The sequence below is a fragment of the Adiantum capillus-veneris genome, chromosome 28 (assembly GCF_014529385.1).
Source record: "Adiantum capillus-veneris isolate H3 chromosome 28, ASM1452938v2, whole genome shotgun sequence".
NCBI lineage: Eukaryota > Viridiplantae > Streptophyta > Polypodiopsida > Polypodiales > Pteridaceae > Adiantum > Adiantum capillus-veneris.
The window spans coordinates 20,981,824-20,997,032 of NC_140958.1; positions in this window are offsets into that span (position 1 = coordinate 20,981,824).

Consider the following 15,209-nt stretch of genomic DNA (forward strand, 5'->3'; position numbering starts at 1 on the left):
TGGGAATTACATCCTCAATTGGCATTATAGGTTTTTGACCGTACATCAACTCAAAAGATGTATAACCAATAACTGAGCTATGAGTTGTACGATCATCCCATAAAGCATAAGGAACTAACCTAGGCCACTCTCCCATTTTACCATTGCAAGCCTTAGCTCTGATAGGAGGATTCCCACGCTCTGATTTACCGTTTTCCCCCTTAGGATTATGCGCAGTAGTGAGAGCAAGTTTAATGCCCAACCTAGAGAAAAACACCATGGCTTTGTCGGCATCCAACTCACCCCTGCCTATTGTTATTTTCCCAACACATCCATAACGGCTAATTACATCATCCAAGAGGAACTTACATACCCCTTCTGTGCTTTTTGTTCTTAGAGTGAGACCTTCAACTTGGTTGGTCAAATCTCCCGTGCAAGTGCTATGTATTTCATTTGCCAACCATAAGCCCAATGGCATTGTAACTAGATCTACTACCCACTTATAGTGCATGGCCAATGGGTAAGTGGGGTTCAACCCATCACGATGACGTACATTTGAATACATTTAACAGGTTTCACATGACTCCACAAAGTGAGATACATCTTTATACATACCTTTGCACCAATACCTCTCTTTCATTTTAGCAAAGGTGGCCCATACACCTCTATCTCCAGCATAAAGACTCTCATGAAACCTTTTCATAATCTCAATTTGAGCATCCTTATCATTCATGACTCTCAACGGAATTCCATTTCTTTGCTTTGGATGGGGATATTAAATATAGGAGCTTTTCATTTAGAGATTTCTCTACAAAGTTAGAGATTTTTGTGGGTAGCAAAATCAGATGTAACCTTTTGCACATACTAAGGTATATAGCTTTTGAACGAGGATAAACTGCATAGTAAAAAAATTGTGCTCTACATGTTTGTGACACAATTAAGGGCCATAGTAATACAACATAGATTTGATTACTTCGTTAGCGTAGCATCGATTTCAAAAAACTCCGCCTCTCAATTATCCACGTGGCCAACGCTTAGCGATAAAAAAAACCATGACTAAAAGCTACCCCGTGAAAAGCTACGCCATCAACTTAAAAACAACAGGAGCAGTTCGCAACAGAAGCAGTTCGTAGGCACAGAGGAAGTCCTTCACAGGAAGCAGACGGTTGTTGGAGAAGATAAAACACCTGGGTCCCGGTGCCTCAGTTACGTCGTCGCATGCGGCGCTTCAAAAATTATCCTACAGTTTTGCTTGGTAAAAGGTACTTCTTTGATCTAGTCGTTCTCATGACTTCTTCATTTAGAGAGACGCAACATGTTTAGTTTGAAGAACTCTAGTCAGGCTCTCATGATTTGAAGTATAGACTTAAACTAGACATATTCACAATTTGGATATGCAAAGATGCTCACGTTAGCCATCTGTTTCCATCATGCACAGATGTCGAACATTGGGGATAGTGTGTTACCAAGATTTTTTTGTATTGTGTACAACAGTCTAGAAGGCTCAGCACCTGTACATAGTTGGAAACTTGGAAGAGACTTCAGATCTGCTGAAAACAGACTACGTCCTTGCTTTATACCCATAGGTACACCAAGATTACCTATCATCTAGAATCAGGATATTTGAACTTGTTATGTCAATGACCACCTGCATCCTTAAGCCGGCCCTTCTATGCGACTTCTTAGTCCAAAAAAAATGCTTGTGAGACACACACACACACAAGCACCTCATGACACAACTCATCTACAACAGTGTTCGGGAAAGTTCATTTTCACAAACATACAAATCTGAATCAAAAATTTACAATACTAGTGAGTATTTTTACAAAATTAAGCTCTTTTTCATGTTTCCTTGGTCCGAGCCTGCAACTTGACAGAGAGCAGTACTCTCGTGGGACACAAAAGTCATGTGGTTGCATTCAACGCTTTCCAATCAATCGGCCACAAGGCTTTTCCAATCAGCTCTTGCGCAATTTGTTCTCCCACTTTGCACTATACATCTCTCGAAAATTCAATTCTCCAGGGTTTGTGGTGATGATGCAGGGTGTGGTACTAGCGTTGATGCAATATGATCTACTGCATGTTGTCGGTAGGAGTAGTTGGAGGACCTCGAGGGCCATGGAGTACACAGATGGCATTAGCAGACCAGGGCTAGTCACAGTGCACAACACTACTAGCAAATCCCTCATTGCTCCAGTGTTTGTGGCAATGATGCAGGGTGTGGTACTAGCATTGATGCAATACGATCTACTGCATGTTGTCGGTAGGAGTAGTTGGAGGACCTCGAGGGACATGGAGTACACAGATGGCGTTAGCAAACCAGGGCTAGTCACAACGCACAACAATACACAGATGCAGGGTGTGGTACTAGCATTGATGCAATACGATCTACTTACTGCATGTTGTCGGTAGGAGTAGTTGGAGGACCTCGAGCGACATGGAGTACACAGATGGCGTTAGCAAACCAGGGCTAGTCACAACGCACAACAATACTAGCAAATCCCTCTTATCAGCTCTAATTGTTTGCTTGGTGATTACTTGTTTCATAATGCTGCCAATTTTCCTATAGATCTTCATTACTTACTAGTGCATCTTGCTTGGATCTCGCTCGTAGAAAAAAAGCCTACCTCGTCAACATAGCAAGAGCATTCTTCAATATCATAGATTCTGTAGGCCAAGCTCCTCCCTATTCATTCCAGCAGTAGAAGGTCGACAATGTCATTGTTTGCCTCGTCGCCATATTCGAATTGACCTTCATCTGCAGTAAAGCCTCTGTGCCTTCCGGTGTAGCAATCATAGCAGCTTTGTGTGTATGTCCACCTTCAACTACCTTACTCAACTCGTTTCTTCATGCGCAACTACTTATGGTTTAGCTCTATCGTGTCTCACTGCAAACAGTTCAAGAGAAACTTGGACACATCTCCTCTGCATTTGCAACAGCGACATATTCCGGCGTTCGGTGAGTAAGAGGTGCCACATTTTAATCTTGAACGCTGAGAACACAGTAAAAAGGAACACACCAAAAATTGCATGCTGCCGTGGGAATGGCACGTTCCCTCATATTATAAAAATTGGGGAGGACTGTGCAAACTCCCCCGTGCAGGGACACCAGCACTTTTTCTTTTTTTTCTATAACATAAGAAGTAAAGAATATTTGCAAATAATGAGATTACGCTTAGAACCTTCAACATTGTGCTATTACTTTTTTAACGCTTCGTACTTATTCTTTGCAAGGGACATTCAGGAAATCAGCTATCGCTTGCCTCTTCCTAGTTTGAAACCCCACAACAGTACAATCCAGCACCAGGTACATGGTTGTTTCAAACGCTTGAACTGTTCGTTGCTTAGACATGACTAGTAAGTAAATATCACAAGGTTCTCATCGCATTGAATCATTAAGATTGAGTACGACTTAAGCCTCCAATGGACCATCACCGAAAGCATAGGATACACCTCCACAGATCGAAAGCGAGACATCGCACTTCAATCAAGAGGGAGGCTAGATTTCTACCATGCTCACAATCATGGATTGATATCGTCAATTTAGTATATCGATAGAGTTCAGACGTTGCAGCGATATTCAGACCTTTAAGCATATGCTTTGTTTGTGGTGTAGTTTGTAAGCTCTAAAAAAATAACTAGAGTGACTTCTACTCCCTTGCACTAACAAGATTTGTCGGGAAAAAAAATAAGCGCACTCTCTCTGTCTCTCTCTCTCTCTCTCTCTCTCTCTCTCTCTCTCTCTCTCTCTCTCTCTCTCTCTCTCTGCTTTCACTTCTATGTTCTTTTTACTAATGTATACTCTTCTTCAATGCTTCGATGCTTCTACCACTTTCGATTATACAAGCTGACGGAGCACTCTAGTTTTTAAAAAAATAACCATATCAATGTCAATATATTGATACTGCAATGTCATATATGGAGTATTTATAAGAAATATCATCACAAAGTCTATGTTTATGATCCACTAGAATTTTAGTACAAAGTAAAATATTTGAATTTTTGGTATGCGGTAAGTTGAAGTCTACTCTAGCACAACGAGTCTTTATCTTGTTCGCATTATAAGCCAATTAGAGAGAATATGAGAGAGAGAGAGAGAGAGAGAGAGAGAGAGAGAGAGAGAGAAAGAGTGCAAAGTGAAATATTTAAATTTCTTGCATGGGATAAGTTGAAGTCTACCCTGGCAACAAGTCTTTATCTTGTTCATGCTATAAGCAATTAGAGAGAATAAGAGAGAGAGAGAGAGAGAGAGAGAGAGAGAGAGAGAGAGAGAGAGAGATGCAAGTCTAGAGCATTAAGAGAGACCTCCCCCCCCCCCCCCCCACACACACACACACATACATGATGGTTATTGAGTAGGCATTTTCTTGCATTACACTAAACCCCAATAAGAACAACAAGAACAAGATAATGACATGAGAAACACAACATTTTTCCCATAATTGAACAATTGTTTTGAGGGCACCCAATTAGTCGGACACATAGCTGGACACCACATTTGTACTCTATTAGTTTTTTGAGCTAGTGTGGTAATACTCCGTGTAAATCCTGATTACAGAGTAATGGATCAATCCCCTAAGTTGTAATGATGTAATGATATTTGGAAAGGTCCGTGTGAGCCGGCCACTGGACATTTAGAATGCCCTAGGTATAAAGATCAATAACCTTAATGTGAAAGGAGGCTTATTTTTAGAAGAAGTGGGAGCTCAAAAAACGTACGCTCAAGCTATGAGCTGCTCGAATTTGTAATCGACGCAACTAACGAATGGGTAATCAGTTTTCAAATCCGAAAGTTGCATTGTGCTCCTCTCTCTTTGCTCTTTAATTTAAGTGTAAGTATTGTCAGTTTTCTTGTGGTTCATGACTACGCGTTGTGAGCGGGAGAAAAACACACACAGCGCCTCTATAACGACCCGACACACACTCTTGGGAAGATACACACACACACTATGGGGCACCACTCGGCTTAGACAACACACCTGGCCGAGACAGGGAACACACCTCTGGAGTGAGAGGAGAGAGACTATCCACTTGCCCACTCCACACAGAGACACACACATACACACACCCAAAAAACTCAGCTCAAAAGAGAAGAATTTCTGATGTTTAGATACAAATGAGCTTGGGCCAACACCAATGGGGAAAATAGCTCACATAATATGGGTAAAAGATACCAGATACAATCACAAATTGGAGAAGAAGCTTCACTCACCGGAGAAGATTACACAGAAAAACAGCAGAAAAAGAGTGAGGAATTTGGCAAAATGGACAGCACCATCGCGTCCGGAACGGCCCAAAACCCCAGTCTACAATGTCAAAGTGCTCAAATCCGACCTCGGATGAGCAGTTTAGGGCCAAAACAGGCTCCAAAATGGGCAAAAACACACCTGCGGCTGTTCCTCCTCTCTTCTCCACGTTTTTTCTGGTCTTCTCTCTGTTTTTTCAGTTCCCACACTTAGCTTTTTTAGTTGGGCACCCTTGGCCTTTTAGATGACCTCAAACGGACCCCGAACAGGCCAAAAACTGACCTCGCAGTGCATAGTTGTCACCTTTTTGCATCATTCGCACACCTGACACTCAGCTTTTTTCCAATAATTCATCTTGCCACCACGTGAAGTGGCCCCAAAAAGTGGTCCTAATGATGGCCTTTTTGCATAACTCTCACCAGAAAACACCCACGTTGTGTCCGTCCTCATCCGCGTGCAAATATTGACCTCGTTCGCCCTCCTGACGCCACTAGATGCCATCTGACGCACCTACTGACCTCACGTCGTCGGCCCGCAGATAGCTTCCTCGAGAATTTTTACGCGCTACCAACTCCTCCTTATTGTAGAAAAAACACACTAGTATTAATAATAGTGAAAATCGCTGCACTATGTACATGCTGTCCTACATGTACACATGTGGGCCCCACGTAACCACCTGGCTATGGAAATTGGGTAATTCTTTATTCGATGCACCATGCATGTGTATGTACATATGGGCAATCCCTTGCTCAAAAAAACTCCTGACATAATTTGCCCATCCCCTAGCCTGCTAGATCATTCATGATCAGCATGAGCAAAGAGAGATATGAGACTCGCCGCATCACAGGTCTCCTCATCCTTCACCAACATTGGTTGCTCCACAGACAGCTCATCTTGCTCCACCATCATCAATCTAGCATGATACAATTTAAGACGCAATCCATTTACCCTTGACTTATGTAGAACACCATCCAGGTTAGCCAGCTGATATGTGCCATTTGGAAAACACTCCACTACCTTGAAAGGGCCTTCCCACTTAATTTGAAACTTCTTTTGGAAGGTGTTGTCCAGCTTACTGTTGTAGCGCAAAACCAAGTCATGTTTCTTGATACCCTTACTTTTGACCTCTTCATTTATCTTTGCCAAAGCCTTATCGTGCATCTTCCCATAATGCTCCAATGCGCTCATCCTATCCAACTGGACCTCTTGTAACTGCAAGAGCCTCTCTTTGAATGCATCACTAGGCGGCCCAAGCAACTTCTCTAACATCTTGACCGCAGGCAACTCTACCTCCACAGGCAATAGTGCTTCCTTTCCATACACCAAATGAAATGGAGTAAACCCTGTACCTGTCTTCACCGAAGTACGGTAAGCCCATAATGCACTAGGCAATTCCAAATCCCAATTCTTTCCTTGGTGCTCTGTCACTTTAGAAAGAATTTGTACCAACTCACCATTGAATCTTTCATCTAAGCCATTACACTGTGGGTAATAAGGAGTGGTATGCTGGTGCTTAATCTTCATCTTTGTGCATAAGAAGTCTAGCAGTTTAGCTCTAAATCCTGGCCCCTTATCTGAAAGTAGCTCTAATGGCACCCCAAACTTGCAACATATTTCATCATACACAAATTTTGCCACATCCTTTGTAGTGATCTGTTTTACTGCTATAGCCTCTGCCCATCTAGAAAGATAGTCCACTGCCGTCAAAATATAGCTTTTGCCCCTGCTTGTGATAGGTAACGGGCCTATGGCATCAATCCCCCACTTTTCAAACACATCAAACGCCATAATAGTTTTTCGTAGCTCTGGCTTCAACACTCTCTTCCCAAATGCTTGACACCTATTGCAAGACCTACACCAATGGTGAACATCCTTGTGCAAACTAGGCCATACCCCTCTTGCAAAATCTTATGCAAGGTGATCTTTAGAGAAAAATGGCCACCACATGCGCCTTCATGATTCTCTTCCAACACTCTATACAGCTCCTCCCGCCAAGGTACACGTCTCAACACGAGATCAGCCCCTTTCATGTATAAGACATCACCAATCAATTTGTACCTGTATGCTCTACGCACAAAGCCATACTTCTTAGACTTCTGAATCTCCTTTGGAATGATTCCTGTTAGCAAAAACTCCTCTTCTTGAGCCAAACTTTCCCGGCCATGATAAAGAGGTAAAGTGGTCCTCAACACGAATAGCTCCCCAATCATGCCTTGAGCTGCTTCATGTGCCTCTCCATTTAGAGCACGTTCAATGTGTCTGATGCTCCATGCTTCAAACTTTTTTAACAGGCCTTTAATTCTGAAGCACATTTCCTTCAATGAGGTGTTCTTGCTCCTCCACACACCCAGCACTTGCTTCACCACTAACAAGGCATCACCTTTTATGCTCAACCTTCGAACCCCATGCTTCAAACAAATGTGTAATCCGGCTTCCAATGTAGCATATTCAGCCTCATTGTTACTATGCGCATCCAATTTGAACCCTCTCTTGCATACTAGCTTCCCCTCTGGATCATAAAGTGCTATACCCCCTGAAGCTGCATCGTGGCTCTTTCTGTATGAACCATCAAAGAACAACACATGTGCATTGCTGATCTGTGGCACTTCTTCAACTACCTTTCTCACCACCTCTTCCTTAACAATAAGGGGATTCTCCTTGTAGGTCAACAAATCAGCTAGGGTAGCCCTTGTACTATCTTCCACTAGAAAAGAGAACTCAAACTCTTGCAGCTCAATTACCCATTTCTTCACCACATTTGACATATTAGTACCATTAATTAACTGTGGCAAAAAGGCATAACTCGTCAAGAAAACAAAAGGCCGTGGTAGCAAGTAATGACGAAATCGTCGACAAGCAAATATTACACTAGCCATCACTAGCTCTACTTCCGATAACTTTCTCTCCGCTACCAACTTCACTCGGCTTGCACAATACACTGGCCTCATATAATGGCTGCCCTTCCCCTTTTGCAATAGCATGGCTCCAATGGCATCATCCCCTACTGATGGATTTACATAAAAAAATTTCTCCCAATCAGGAGCCTGCATGGCTGACAAACCCCCTAACACCTCTTTCACCTCTTGAAACACTTCTTCACACTTGTCATCCCATTGCAATGGATCATGCTTTGCCACTTGCTATAATGGATAAAGAAGCTGCGAAGACAATGGAATAAACCGTGCCATGTACTTCACTTTGTGTATAAAGGTTGCCAATTGCTTCGTACTCGTAGGTGATGGAAGAAGAATAATAGACTTAACCTTGTCTGGATCAGCCTCAATGCCATTTTCTGACACCATATGGCCCAATAACTTCACCCTTGGCTGTGTTAGATGACATTTCTTTGGATTTAGTTGTCCTCCACATTCATCATATCGAGCCAATACCATCTGTAGCTTCTCATGGTGATCAGCCCTACTGATATAGACACAGAAGTCATCCATAAAAGCTTTAACACAACTACCAATGAATTGTTCCAACACCCAATTTTCTCTCTCTTGATAGAAGGAAGGTCCATTTGACAACCCAAATGGCAATACTGTGTAGCAATACCAGCCCCATGGCGTAATAAAAGTTGTCTTTGTGCGGTCTTTAAGAGCAATCTTCAATTGAAAATAGCCTGAAAAACCATCACACACACTGTACCTCTCATAACCTGCCACTGAATCCAAGATCTGATCGATGAATGGAAGAGGATATGGGTTCTTCTTAGTGGCTGCATTTAAGGGTTTAAAATCTACACAAATCCTCCACTTCCCATCCTTCTTTGGACTGACTACTACTGGACTCACCCATTCTGTGGTCTCCACAGGGACTATGAACCCTGCCTTCAATAACTTGTCCACCTCTTCTCGCAAGGCTTCCATTTGCTCTTGACCCATCCTTCTTAGCCTTTGCCGGCACCTTCTTTCAGCTCTATATGCATCTCTCCACCCTTGAACCCTCTGATCTCTTCATATGAAGTAATGAACAAATCAGGAAAACTAGCCATCATATGCAAAAATATATCCTTCTCCATAGCTGAGAGGTCTCCACTAATCATTTGCGTCATTAATTCCTGCTTCTTTGACAACTCAACCTTGGTTTGCATCAGCCCTTCAATCACTTCATAAGGCCCTTCACTTTCATCTTCAACCTCATTCGCAAATGCAACTAAACCAATCTCCTGGATTTCTTTGTCCATCAAAAGAAATGCAACATCAGCATCCTCATCACTGCTGGTAGTGCTATCACTGTCCTCATCTGTCACCGTGGAAGAGTCTTCATCACTAGACTCATCCTCATCTTCATAAAGCTCCTCTAATCGTTTCCTTGTGTCCATATTATAAAGCTTCTTGGTACCTGTCTTTCCATAGAGGCTAATCGTACCATGTCGCCAATCTTGAACAGCTCCCACTGCACGTAACCATGGTCTGCCCAGTATAATAGGATATGCTCCCAACCCTGCTGGCATCACATGAAAATCAACCACTGCCTTTGCATCATATGCCTCCACTTCTAAGCTCTTTACAACACCCAAGCATTTTACTTTTTGATGGTTTGCCAATCTGATCCGAAAACCTGACACCCCAGCCACTGTGAGACCCATCTTCTCAACGCATGAGTGTGTTATGACACATATTTGGGCTCCGCCATCCACATAACCTTGTCCCAAATTTTTCCTTTTATGTCACACATCTACTATTGGACAAATGTCTGGTAGCTCATCCATTGCCAACACCTTTACTGAACCTCTCTCTGGCTCTTTCTCCATTGGGTTAACCATCCTCTTCCACTGTCGCTTTAGCTTAGGCACCATCTCTATAAGCTGCCCAAAAGTAACATCTGCCTTCCTGCTCGTCAGATCCTCCTTCAAGTCATAGCTTAATTGCCCATCCCCTAGTGGAAAATCTGAAACATGAAACTTTCGACGAGCTCTCCTTTTCCTCTTGGCCTTGACATCCTCGCCTTCATGGCTCTTTCCTTTCTTCTTACTAGGACCTGGGGCACTTCTTCCTTCCTTATCCTCTGTGGTCCTCTTCCCAATAGGCATCACTAATGTATCCTCTAGCTTTGATGCCTTCTCCAAGGTGACTACACTTAGCACTTTTGTCTTTCCCTTTTCCTCCTGGGTCAGTCCACTGGTTCCTTCGTCTCCCTTAATTTCAATGCCATAATCATTTGACCTAGTTAGCACCTGTCTTGGCAATGGATACATGTCTCCCCCCATCCTTGGTGGCTTATCACATTGCGAGCTGATGTGACCCAACTCTCCACAATTATAACATGTGGGCGTCTGCCTCCAAAACCTACCATTGCTTTGTCCAACACCATTCCTAGGCCTTTCTTCACCTCCTTGCTGATTTGCAAACCTCCCTCGACCTCGATTATTTCCCACTTGACCTAGCATGTTTAGGCTGAGATTCTTCATCAAATCTACCATTTGCCTCATGTCTTGCCTTAGCCCATCATCTTGCACTGCTGTAGTGACCACTGCTGGCATAACCTGAGTAGTAGCAGGAACTACTGGTTCATGATGAACCCCTGACATGCGCCCTTGTAAAGACTCTATAGGCTGAAATTCAGACCTCATTGGCAAAGAATCCACCCCTAACTGGCTCATTTTCCTCAGCTTCCACTCTTTGTTCCTTGCTACCTCTAGTGCATCTTCATATGTCCTAGGCTTCTTTAGCTCCACTCTCCAAGAACCTGTCCTTCTTCATCATGTCAGGCGGGGGTACCTGTGGTGCTAAGGCCTTGCACATTCGCTCCCATGCCAATGAAAACTTACGTATGTACGCATCTACTGGCTCACCTTCCTTTTGCACCAAAGCCTGTACTTCTTGCCACACTTTGTCAAGATCTTCTATCTTCACAAACTCCACTTCCAACCCATGTCGTAGATTGTCCCAACTCAACCTTACAGGTGGATCAGCCACATGCAACTCCTCTTCAAATGCTTTAGACCAAACTCGTGCATCACTCTTCAAACAAATTTGGAGAAGGCGTAACATTTGCGTAGGGTCATGAATCTGGTTGCTAATGCAGGCAACCTCCATCTTTTCCAAAAATTCTTCCATATCTTCATCACTTCTTCCATGAAACTCCGGATAAGAGAAAGCCATGGCTAGAGAATCCCTTCGAACACACGTGCAAGAACCCAAAACTTTTCACTACCCAATCCCCAGAAACTTCAATGGAGCTCAACTTTAGATAAGGACAAACACATGCACATCAAATGAGTTTTCATAGTTAATCATCGGAATGACAACAGGCAAAGGACATTCCAGGATCTCTCTCAATCTTCTTGGCCCAAACATAAAGACTATGCGCTGCTGGAAAAAGATCTTCCTGGACACATGAACATTAATCTGAATTCTTTGAGTTAAATGAAAAGGAGTGAACTGAGGGCCATTTTGATCATCCATTAAAGCCAACCATGAAGCTCCCAAGAAGGCACACCTGACTCAACCTCTGATTTTGCCAAAATTTCAGCAGCATAACAGCATAAATGGCTCAAAATACCAAAAAACCAGCCATCATAACTTGGGAAAATTTCGACAGAGTTTCCCCAGAAGTAGAGCAGTAGGAACCCAAAATATAGACTGTCTATGTATGCATAAACTGTCAACAATAGAACCCGAGCATCAAGTAGGACTCACTAGTACATAGCCTATGGCGAGATCACAAAAAGGGTGCTCCAGCTACCTGTATCACCGAAAGGATCTCCACATTTGAGAATCCCCCAGCTCAATAAAAACCTCACGCTATCGACCCTCACACGAAGGCTAATGCAAATCGCATATAGTCAAGTCTCAGAAATGACTATCTTCCAGACCAAGTCTCAGAAATGGCTGGGACTGCCAAATACAACCAATTATGGCTCCACAAATGCGTACAATGGCAGTTTCCACAAGTAACGTACAATCCAGCAGACAATGCGCTCAAATAGGCGCCAAGTGATGCATACCCACAACAACTGCAAGTGACATCACTGCTAGTATATCACTGTACTCCAGCTACTTGTACCTGTGTGAATCACCTGTACTTGTACCTGTCCCTGTAACCTATAACCTGTAACCTGTAATCTGCAACCTGCAACCTGTAATCCCGAAGCTCGAAGCTCGAAGCAGAAGGTACTCAAAGAAGATCCTCCGTGGGGGCGCCAAAAGAATGTGAGCGGGAGAAAAACACACACAGCGCCTCTATAACGACCCGACACACACTCTTGGGAAGATACACACACACACTATGGGGCACCACTCGGCTTAGACAACACACCTGACCGAGACAGGGAACACACCTCTCGAGTGAGAGGAGAGAGACTATCCACTTGCCCACTCCACACAGAGACACACACACACACACACCCAAAAAACTCAGCTCAAAAGAGGAGAATTTCTGATGTTTAGATACAAATGATCTTGGGCCAACACCAATGGGGCAAACAGCTCACATAATATGGGTAAAAGATACCAGATACAATCACAAATTGGAGAAGAAGCTTCACTCACCGGAGAAGATTACACAGAAAAATAGCAGAAAAAGAGTGAGGAATTTGGTAAAATGGACAGCGTCATCGCGTCCGGAACGGCCCAAAACCCCAGTCTACAATGTCAAAGTGCTCAAATCCGACCTCGGATGAGCAGTTTAGGACCAAAACAGGCTCCAAAATGGGCAAAAGCACACCTGCGGCTGTTCCTCCTCTCTTCTCCACGTTTTTTCTGGTCTTCTCTCTGTTTTTTCAGTTCCCACACTTAGCTTTTTTAGTTGGGCACCCTTGGCCTTTTAGATGACCTCAAACGGACCCCGAACAGGCCAAAAACTGACCTCGCAGTGCATAGTTGTCACCTTTTTGCATCATTCGCACACCTGGCACTCAGCTTTTTTCCAATAATTCATCTCGCCACCACGTGAAGTGGCCCCAAAAAGTGGTCCTAATGATGGCCTTTCTGCATAACTCTCACCAGAAAACACCCACGTTGTGTCCGTCCTCATCCGCGTGCAAATATTGACCTCGTTCGCCCTCCTGACGCCACTAGATGCCATCTGACGCACCTGCTGACCTCACGTCGTCGGCCCGCAGATAGCTTCCTCGAGAAGTTTTACGCGCTACCAACTCCTCCTTATTGTAGAAAAAACACACTAGTATTGATAATAGTGAAAATCGCTGCACTATGTACATGTTGTCCTACCTGTACACATGTGTGCCCCACGTAACCACCTGGCTATGGAAATTGGGTAATCCTTTATTCGATGCACCATGCATGTGTATGTACATATGCGCAATCCCTTGCTCAAAAAAACTCCTGACAGCGTCTGTGAGCTATAATTGCAGATTTGAGTGCTTAAATCGTAGCTTTTAGTCGTTTTGACCATAGGAGAGTGTTCGTAGACCATAGGACAACATTTCTGGATAGTTTTGTTGCAGTTTTCAGGGCCCTTTTTCATGATGGATCATGATCTTGGTACCTTGTTGGATTGCGACCAGACTTGCTAGGATAGTGCCCCTAGGTGTCCTAAACCTCCTCCAATTTCATTGCATTTCAAGTCTGTTCGAGTGCCGAAATGGTGTGATGACCTAGAGCTGTGAGAAAGGACATAGGAAGATTTCCCTGATCATTGAGTGTTGGTTTGCTTGTAGAGTTGTTGTGTTTGCTTGTTAAGGTTCACTTTGTGAGATTGACGAATAGAGTCTCCATGCCCCATCAGAGTCACTTTCCCTGAGTATTGACATTATGTTAATGCCAGAAATCTATGCTGCAAACGTCCATCACAGCGACCAAGTAACATTGACGCCGCTGTCGAGGATATGATCTTTAGATGGTGAGTGACCTAGTGCGTTTTTAGAGCGTTCTTTTTCTAATATTTGTCTCTCCATTCCATTTACACCTTAGTAGTGAAGCAGCTAGACACGGGGTTTAGTGCTTGATAGAGTCTAGGAGTCAAGGACTTGCTAGATCTATTCTTGAGAAGTAAAGAGGGTTGTGAGTGAGATAGCCAAAAGTATCCCATTCTTCGATTTTCTCTATGCTTTCAGAGTGTTGTACCGTTTTCCGTTACGACTTTATTTTGTACCATTCTGTTTGTTTTTATTTCATGTTTCATTTCAGTACTTAGGAGTAGGGTAAGTAGAAACTACCACCATTTCAGTACTTAGGAGTAGGGTAAGTAGAAACTACCCTACTTAGGAGTAGGGTAAGTAGAAACTACCACCATCAAAATTTGGCAAAAACGATCATAACTTTGAAATCATGAAAATTTGATGGTAGAGAGCTCAAAAGTGATCCAAATTCAAAAATTTGTGGATCAAAGGCATCAACATACTCTCTAGAACAAATTTGGAAATTTTGGCTAGAATCTGTGGAGGAACATGGATCGTGATCCATGTACCCCAAAAAACCATTTTTGGTGAAAAGTGACCAGTTAAGTGTACATCATTGAGAAACTACTCTGATCAAGTTTGCTTGAAGGAAAAACTCAAAAATCACCTCAAAATTGGCTGTTAGGGCAAAAATAGCAAAATAGGCATTTCATACACAAAATTGGGCAAATCTTGATATTTTGAGATCCAAATTCAAAAAGGAGTGAGATTTGACTTCTACAGGGCATAAAGAACTAGCAGAACAAAATTCATGAAAAAATGATGCCAAACATGGATCGCGATCCATGTACCTTTTTGACATTCTGGGTTGATATTTGACAAGTACATCCCTGATATCATTTGGAACAATTTTTCCAAAAGGCACCGTGTCAAAAAATTGAAAAAAGTTGGTCAAAATATCTAAATGTAGAACCTAGTCAAAAATCGAAGGACAGACAGAAAAACTTGCTTTTGAATGACAAAAACTAGTCCAAATACAAAACTTTTGATACCATAGCATCTAGTAAAAATGTTGATTCTGATGGTACCCAGAAATGTCAGTTTGGCTTCCAAACATGGATCGCAATCCATGTACCTCATGAAAAAAATTTGATTTTTTTTTTGGCTGAGATCTAAGC